Source organism: Plutella xylostella, chromosome 5, assembly GCF_932276165.1.
Source record: "Plutella xylostella chromosome 5, ilPluXylo3.1, whole genome shotgun sequence".
NCBI classification, from domain to species: Eukaryota; Metazoa; Arthropoda; class Insecta; order Lepidoptera; family Plutellidae; genus Plutella; species Plutella xylostella.
The window spans coordinates 7,262,787-7,271,297 of NC_063985.1; the positions used below are offsets into that span (position 1 = coordinate 7,262,787).

Genomic DNA, 8,511 nt, shown 5'->3' on the forward strand with positions numbered 1-8,511 from the left:
TAGTCTAGTATGTACTAATGTACTCAATGAGTACCTAATTATTGCAGCGGATTCGACCTCAGAGAAAAGTTATAGGAACATTAAATAAGACAAATAAACCTACGTAGTCTACGTACGTAAATAACATTGTGAAACAAACAATAATAACATATGGTAAACGCTAATATCAGCGACTAAAATAAAATGAATGAAATATCTAGTAAGCAAACACTACTTTTTAAGATTTCAGAAACAAAAACGATCGACGAGGATGGGATTCGAACCCACGCGTGCAGAGCACATTGGATTAGCAGTCCAACGCCTTAACCACTCGGCCACCTCGTCATGTACTGTGTTGCTCAAATTTGTGTTTAGTACAGTTTATTTAACAGTACTTTTATCGCTGAGTAAAATGCTGAAACTCAAAGAGAAAAAAATTAAAGACAAAACACTATCAGTGAAAGAAGAAGAAGGATTATAATAGAGAAGGATTTATGTATAAAAAAATAAGTTTTTGTTTTATAAATATGTTTTTTTGTTGGAATAAATAAAAAAAAACATTTTTTTTAAATAAAATGGTACCATACATTTGTTTTTAAATATTCTTTATTAATAAAAATATTTTTAACGCCATCTAGTGGTTTAGGTAAATACTACATAGCCTCTTGATTGGGTTCACCTCAATTGTTACGTAAAACGTAAGCTAACAAGCGTTCTATCATTTTTCATGATTATATAATAGATGGCGCTTATACAAATAATAATGACTAAATTCAATAGATGGCGCTGATAATTTTCATAAATTAATTCAGAAATCAGAATATTCATGTTGATCCGAGAAAATTTTGGTTGACGTCGACGTCTTTGGCCCTCCGCTTTCCTTTGTTCAATGATTCAATGTTTATTTGTACCAATTCCAATCCCTTTTTAACTTACAACACTTAATTAAATTTACATGCAAGTTAAGAAAAAAAACGGAACACAATACACACAACAACCACTCAGAAACATATAAGTACCTACCTCTTGCATACAGCGATACAGCATATCAAACAAGGGCGAGAGATGGGATGAGGGGAAAGGTTGCTAGGCGACACGAGAGGACCCTAGTATTCGCCCCTCCTACCACGATATTCTTCAAAATATCGGTACACAGACGGATCATATAACTGAGACGAACCAAGCGATAACGTTTCTATAATCCCAGCGGTAGTTGATCCTATTGGGGTATCGTGGTACAGAGGCAGACTTCATTCATAAAAGACACACGCCCGATTCGCCACCCTTGTCCGTTTGTCTGACAAGATTCCATGCCCAGATTCATTTGTGGACCCATTTGCCATACAATGTAATAAAAGATACCGGTCTGCGAAAGGCAAACCATTCATAACGTTTATTACGTTCATAGCTTCATACAATATGCCTATTACGTACCTATCTCTGTTGTGAAAGGTTAGAAGACGACATAGTATTAGACATATTGCTTACTTGTTGGTGGAAAATGTCCTGATTCACTGAGAGATACAACTTTTAACCTCAGCTTCACTTCGTCATTTTCCATTTAGTTAAAGACTACCTATATATTTCATTTAAAATAGCATTAGGTAGATTAAAGGTTAGCTAAGTAAAATAAGCAATTTACATTAAGTATCCATTATCTACCAAAAATTAAAGATTTTACTTACATTACATTCAAAGACTGATGAATTTCCCTGATAGCTAATGTGAGTGTTTTCGCTCATATGGAGCTGCAGCTAGCTGGAGTGGTTGCGGCGGAAGTGACGTCGCTCGAGCACAGTGCAGACCGGAAGTGACGCGGTTATCGGTTCCGCAGCGGAGATGGCTCGGGACTTGTGGATCTCGAGATGCCTTGCAGCTCACAGATCGCATTTATGAACTCAATCTTCTTAATTTACAGAGCGTCTTCAATTCTTAGGTAAGATTGATAGTGATTCTAGTAAGTGATAGGTGAAATCCCTGAAAGCTCGTCATTATGAAAAACTAATTGAGTAGTCGACATACCTATATATTGCTTAATTAAGACAAAAATTATAACATTTATAACCTCCAGCGACCCACAGTCAAACCATATTAATTAACATTTGGTTTTGTGGGATGTATGTAATAAACATAAGTTGTTTTCTTTGAATAAAGATTTATTCTATTCCAAGCCTCCAACAAGCTTTTCTAAAACCTTGTATAACATATACAATGCTACGGATACATCAATTCTGTAACACCCCATTTTATTTCCCGGGACCAAAGACAATTCTGCACGTTAGATTTCAGTAATCCCACACCCTCCAGCTCAAGAATGCAGCTAGACTGCGTGGTCTAGGCGTCTAGGCCTGCGGCTATGCAAGTCTAGTGTTTACACGAGACTCAGATTTTCTTTGTTAGCCGGTAGATTGGACCTACCTTCTTCCTTTCTGTCTAGACAGTAATATAAGCTGCATTTATACGGATATTGGTTGTTATAAACATTATGGGTTCATTTGGGACAGGTCAATTAACTGTACTTAGGTTTTATTATATTACTTTAATATTTAGGAACATACATACCTAATTATGGAGCTTTTAATTCTCCATGAGGGTGTAAGTACCTGAACGTTGCCCACTCGAATGTGACCTGGTGCATAGAAAATAAGAACACCACCCTATTATTTAGAACTTTGTTTATTAGATTATAATATTTATATCATTCATAAATAACTAATTAGTAGCCACACAAAACTTTCTTTGGCAACTTTAGTAAACTACACCGCACGTCCCAAATCCCAATAAGTTGGCCCTCATCCATCTTACAATTTAGTTATTAAGTAGGTACTAAACTAGCAGCAATGTGATGTAGAGTCTGAGTTAAACACTAACTTATGGTGCCTAATATCTGCGCCGAGCCGTCTAGACCTACATTTGGCTTCTCATTAAGTCGTCGTTAGCTAAACTTATATGACTGTGTAAGTTGATTAAGAAGTTAAGCAGTGTACCTATATCTTAAGTATTGTAGTTAGATATTATTGTATCTATGTATGTAGTTAATTTTATCAATAGGTACTAATAAATATTATATATCAAAGATGTGTACAGGGAGTCCCAAAAGGCCAAAAGTCAACCTCATCCCTTGAAGGACTTATAGGCCAGCTCAGAAGTGGCTCTGGTCACTTTGGAGCTAGCCTACCAGCCCTCCAAGGACACCCTGTACGACTCTGAAAAGTGAAATATAGTTACATAAAATCCTTACAAATATGATAGTACCTATATTAATATCCTGAAACTCAATCCCGTCACTGGCTGAAGCTTTCCGCTCGGACACATCTCTAGGTCTTCTTTAGCTGAAGATCGACTGAAGAGTCATGTTACAGCTTTAGCAATATACCATACATATATATGTACTACCATACCATACATACCATACATACGTACTTATCTGTGTGGCCCAGAACAGGGAATTATATTTTTAACAGGAAGTTCATTGTATAATTTATAGAGCAACGGAAAATATATTATCATTGACTAACCACAAAACTTTTTTTTGCAAAGCTAAAGTTTGAATTTTAACTAAGTTAAAACTACCTACCTATCGAAAAAAAAAGATGTTTCGTTAGTGGCCAGTCCAAACCATAATCCTTAGAAGAAGCGATTTTCTTTATTAATTCCGTGGGGCAATAAGAATGGCTGAAAATCACAGCAGCGTCGACGGCGCAGTCTGGCTGACGGATTATCCACTTGCACAAGATAAATCCTCTTACTGCGCACCAAGAATAAAATAACATTTAATCTCACTATAATATTTTTCCTTGAGGTGAGACAACATGGAGGGAAAATTTAATTTCGCTAAGTAATTTTGGTTTAGTGTGCGTTGTGTATATATTTTCTTAGGTGGCATCACAAATTATTTTAATAATTCGAGAAATGGTGGCAAATTGGTAAGCACTGTATGTAAGCCCTGTCACGAAAGCTCTCACGTATCCTCCAGACAGAGCTTTTCTTTGTTTTGTTGCTAACTTATACTCTAGATATAACTTACCATAATAAAGTGGTGTTGAATTTTATTCAGGGCAATGCATTTATGTATTTACAGTACCGAATTCGAAATTGCTTCCACGTTAAAACAACTTTGCCTAACTCGGATCCACATTTGTATAATTTTCCCCTCCTTTTCCCGTTTCATGGGCTCGTAGACTCAGCGCGTATCATGAATCATAATCTCTAGTTTGACGTCATTTATGTTTATGTCCAACATCTAATAAATAAGAATGGGGAATATAATCTTATTCATACACTTAAATTTTGCCGTGAACACATTTCACCTTACAATGTGGACTTAGCTTCGGTCTTTATTCAACCTATGTAAATATTGTATTTATGTACATTCTAGGAACTATTTCCATTGATACATAACACTATCATGTAGGTTCATAAGTTAATTAAGAGTCGTAATGGTACTCATTTATCATAGCGTTGTCCCGACACCCGACACTGTTTGATCGTAGGAGGGAATGAAAGTAGGTATACATATAGTATAATATAATAAAGGTATAAGATGGTAATAGGGCGGAATTTCAAAAGGTAAATTAACAAACTACTAGGAAAATACGTAGGTATAACCTTAATCGGCCTTAATGTAATTAAAATATTATACAAGTACCGGTACTTATCCTAAAATAAAGATTAAAAAGAAAGCCTTTTAAGAAGATATAAATCTGCTATCAACACCACTTTTCATGTGTGCTCAGGTAACTTGCAGAAGATAGATAGAGTAATAGGTAAATATATTGGTTCCCGCCGCCCGCCCGCCGCCGTAGCCGCCGCCGCTGCGCCGCCCTCAATTGAGCACTTACTGAGTCGAGGCGCACCGAGCTTCGACAAAAGAGATCCTGATTTAATATGATGTTTATTCCACAGACGTATTATTACGGTAGATATACTCAGGACTGCACGGAGTGCTTCGTCGCGACTTACTGATTACGTACATACAGTACAATGAGTGTCTTGTCTAAGTATTCGTTATTTCTATGATCTCTTCACGAGACTTTCCGAGATTCTTTTATTGAGGTAGTTACAGAACTGAGGTAGGCAGAGCTTAAAGAATTCTGGAATCGCTGTTATATACCTAAAGGTAAAAAGAAAATTTCAATATTGCTATCCATCAATATGCACATTCTTTTTTTTACAGTCTATTGAAACTAAAGTAATGTGTCAGTCTACAATGGACTCAGCAAAATTCAGCTTTCAGTCAAAAACTACTTCAGCGCTGGCTGTACTTACATAGCTACTTCTCCACATTGCGTGTAACACGCACTAACGTGTACTTTCGACCACAAAGTAATGTTAGTTTCCTATATTATTATTACAGCCGTATCAAGAACCATAAACAACTAATGTCGAACAGTACGAGCGCGGCAATAACCCACTACCCTAAACCCGCGTCACGCTATTGAGTAATCAAAAATAAGGCCAAAGTATAAATTAAGATGTTTTAATAACGCGTTCAGGGGCTGCTAAACATGAATAGACTTATATAGGGAGTAACACAAATAAAGGCTAACACTTCATCAGAACTAAGTAATTACTTAATGAGTATTTATTTCACTTCGGGAATTTCAACGTTCAAGTAACTTATTTGCTCATTATAATAAACAAATTCTACATAAATAGCTAGTAGGTATGAATAATAAATGAAGGTGCCTATCCAATTTTCAGTATTCCGAATAGTAAGGGATACTAGGTAGGTACCTAGATAGGGTCTGTTGGAAAAGTGTTTTCCCTGAACGGTAATATCAAGTAACACAAGTTAGACCTTGTCCACATTTTTCAGAGAGTCTCATGAATAGTTTAGTGCAGTTCTTTATGTTTCCTTGTGACCTCCATCTTTAGACTTGAGTGAGTGCAAACAGTAGACCACCTTTGGTATATACAGCCTTTTCAGACCCTTTTAACGCTTTTCAGCGATGGTTAGTGAGTTTTCAGAGAGTGACACGAAGCGAATGGCACTGCATTACTGTTGGCACCGAGTCAAGGTCGTAACCAGTGATGTGGCTTCACAACTTCGGTACTCAACAAAAATATATACGTAGATTTACTTTTAAAAGGTTGTTGAATGTTGAGTCTGGCGGTGTGCGGTATAATAGTCATTGTTAATTGCATAATGTGATAAGTATACAGTTTATCAGCTGTATGACTAATAGTCTATACTAGGATTTACCGAAACTATCGGGAAACCCCGAAAAATGTAGACAATCCTAGAAGTGCCTTAAGTAACTTTACAGCCAGACGTTGAAATAATTGCTCCATTGAGAGAAAAGCTATCGCTACATATTAACGTCATCCAAGCATGTTGAAAACTTCGTCCATTTTATCTGTATGTAGATGTAGCATAACTCTATTTGGATTAAGTAAGTAATCCATTCAGACGACGCTACGCGACCACCGTCCATGTGGAGCTTTTGTCAGTGGCTTGATTCAAGCCCCTAAATATTTATGCAAACAATGACATAATGATTCACTATGATCCTATGAACTATAATAAATAGATTATAACTTACAATTACTGAATATAGAAGTTTGTTCTTATAAAAACGAGATCATAATAATAATATGTTAATCAATGAATGAGTGAACTCCTCGCCATCAGGCCAACAGTCGGAGGTGGATGCCCTGCAGCAACCTGGCGACATTGCAGCCGCCCGCAACCCCCGGCTTTCACCCCGCCCGCCCCGCCACGCCGCCGCCGCCGGGCGACAACCTCGCACAATCAATCCATTCTCAATTCAAAAATACACAGAATAAACGTTATTCTGAGCAATTCTACACACAGATTAGAGCAGTCTACATCGTTCTATTTAGTATGAAGGTGAAGATCAACTTGTCTCGGGCAGAAGTTCATTGATATTTTGGATTTAATCTTACTTGATAAGTAGATGATAATTATTAGCGATGAGAGGTCATCAATCAGATTTTACATAAATAATTTTTTGAAAGGTTGTATGACTCGTAGAGTAATCTGAGGGAAATCTATCCATAAAATTGATTCCAAACGAAGCTGGCAGGCGTTGTTTATATCATCAAGTGGAAAGGCGGAGAATTTAAATTACGGCGGATAAGTAGGAAAATAATTAAAATTTTCCGCCGTCAGACGATTTGATATACCAACAGGAAATTATGAAAGTGTGTGTTTTGTATTCGCCCACCTGAGAGAAATTGAGTAGGATAGTGGGTGGTGGAGTGGTGGGGGCAGCGAGCGCCATTCAGCCCTCCACGGAACCGCCGCGAGTCACAACCACTCATTCATTACATTATTTCAAGTAGGTGTAGGAATCTACTTGGTAGACTTAATCCATAATTTCGCACGCTTAAATTCGCAAATTCTGACAAAATTCACTTTCAGAATCGTTTCAGGAGCGTGAAATTGTTTCATTCGGAGTTCATTGACTTGTCCGGGACATGTTCTGTGTGTATTATTTCTCTCTCATACACGCGTAAACATTCCCCGCTCGTGTCGCCGCCCCTCCCCTCTGGGGGAGAAAATAGTCATAAAACAGAGACGATTTTTTTCCCCACTGTCTGAGGCTGAGTTTGTAGTGCAGTACACAACTACGCACTGAACACTGATAGCCTCGGGCGTTTCATATTTTCATGAAAATATCAAACGTAAAAAGCAGGTAGGTAGGTGTTTATATAATATTAAAACTATATATACATAGAATAATATATAATATTAAAACTATATATACATAGAATATTAAAACTAATATTTAAGTATTCTTTGTACCTATATTGCGATTCCTGGATGTTGATATCATCTAGATATGGAGTGACCGAAGATTCAGGAGCGAGTGGCAAGTATCATTATGATCTGAATTTAAGTAAGTATACAAACACGAATCTGAAATTTTATCTGACTAGAAACGTTACGTAAAGTCAGTTTTAATTATTTCCTAACACCCCCTGGCCCCGTGCTTTGCAAAGAAACAAGACAAAGAATATAATCAATGTCTACCGTCTAGCTCAAATGAATACGGCTGCGATATTTTATTCATTCTATTCGTTAGTTGCATGAATACTTGATGTTTGAATAAACTGATTTTTATGTGAAATGGCGAGGAAGTTGGGCCAAGTTGAACCACTTGAATCCCGTTAAGTTGTCTGCTAACACCGGTCCGTTGACTCGCCTCAATATTTCAAAGGCTTCTGCAAAATGTTAGACGACCAGTTTTAACCAGATTACTTCTGAATAATCCTGCCGTAATTAGGGGTACATTTCTATTTTCTAATGTAAAGGAGTTTTTGTAAGTTACTAATAATTGTAAGTAGGTACTTATCTTTGTTAGTATGCTAAGATTATTTTCATGAATTATAAATATTATAATATTAGAAAGGTGAATGAGATGAGGTATTCCCTTTTATTTTATGATTTGTGGTTATATTTTCATAAAATCGACTGACTCAATCAAGTGTGGTTCAGCTATGCGTCTGTAACTTTCAGTCTGGGTACACCGAAATCCCCGTTTCCGGGGCGTAGGCGTGGAGGTA

General features: G+C 36.9%; 1 non-coding gene across 1 annotated transcript; it reads right to left on the bottom strand.

The window, feature by feature from the left end:
- Nucleotides 1-242: 242 nt before the first annotated feature.
- Nucleotides 243-324, bottom strand: Trnas-gcu. The gene has a single exon. It is a non-coding gene; the product is annotated as a tRNA-Ser (tRNA).
- Nucleotides 325-8,511: the final 8,187 nt, after the last annotated feature.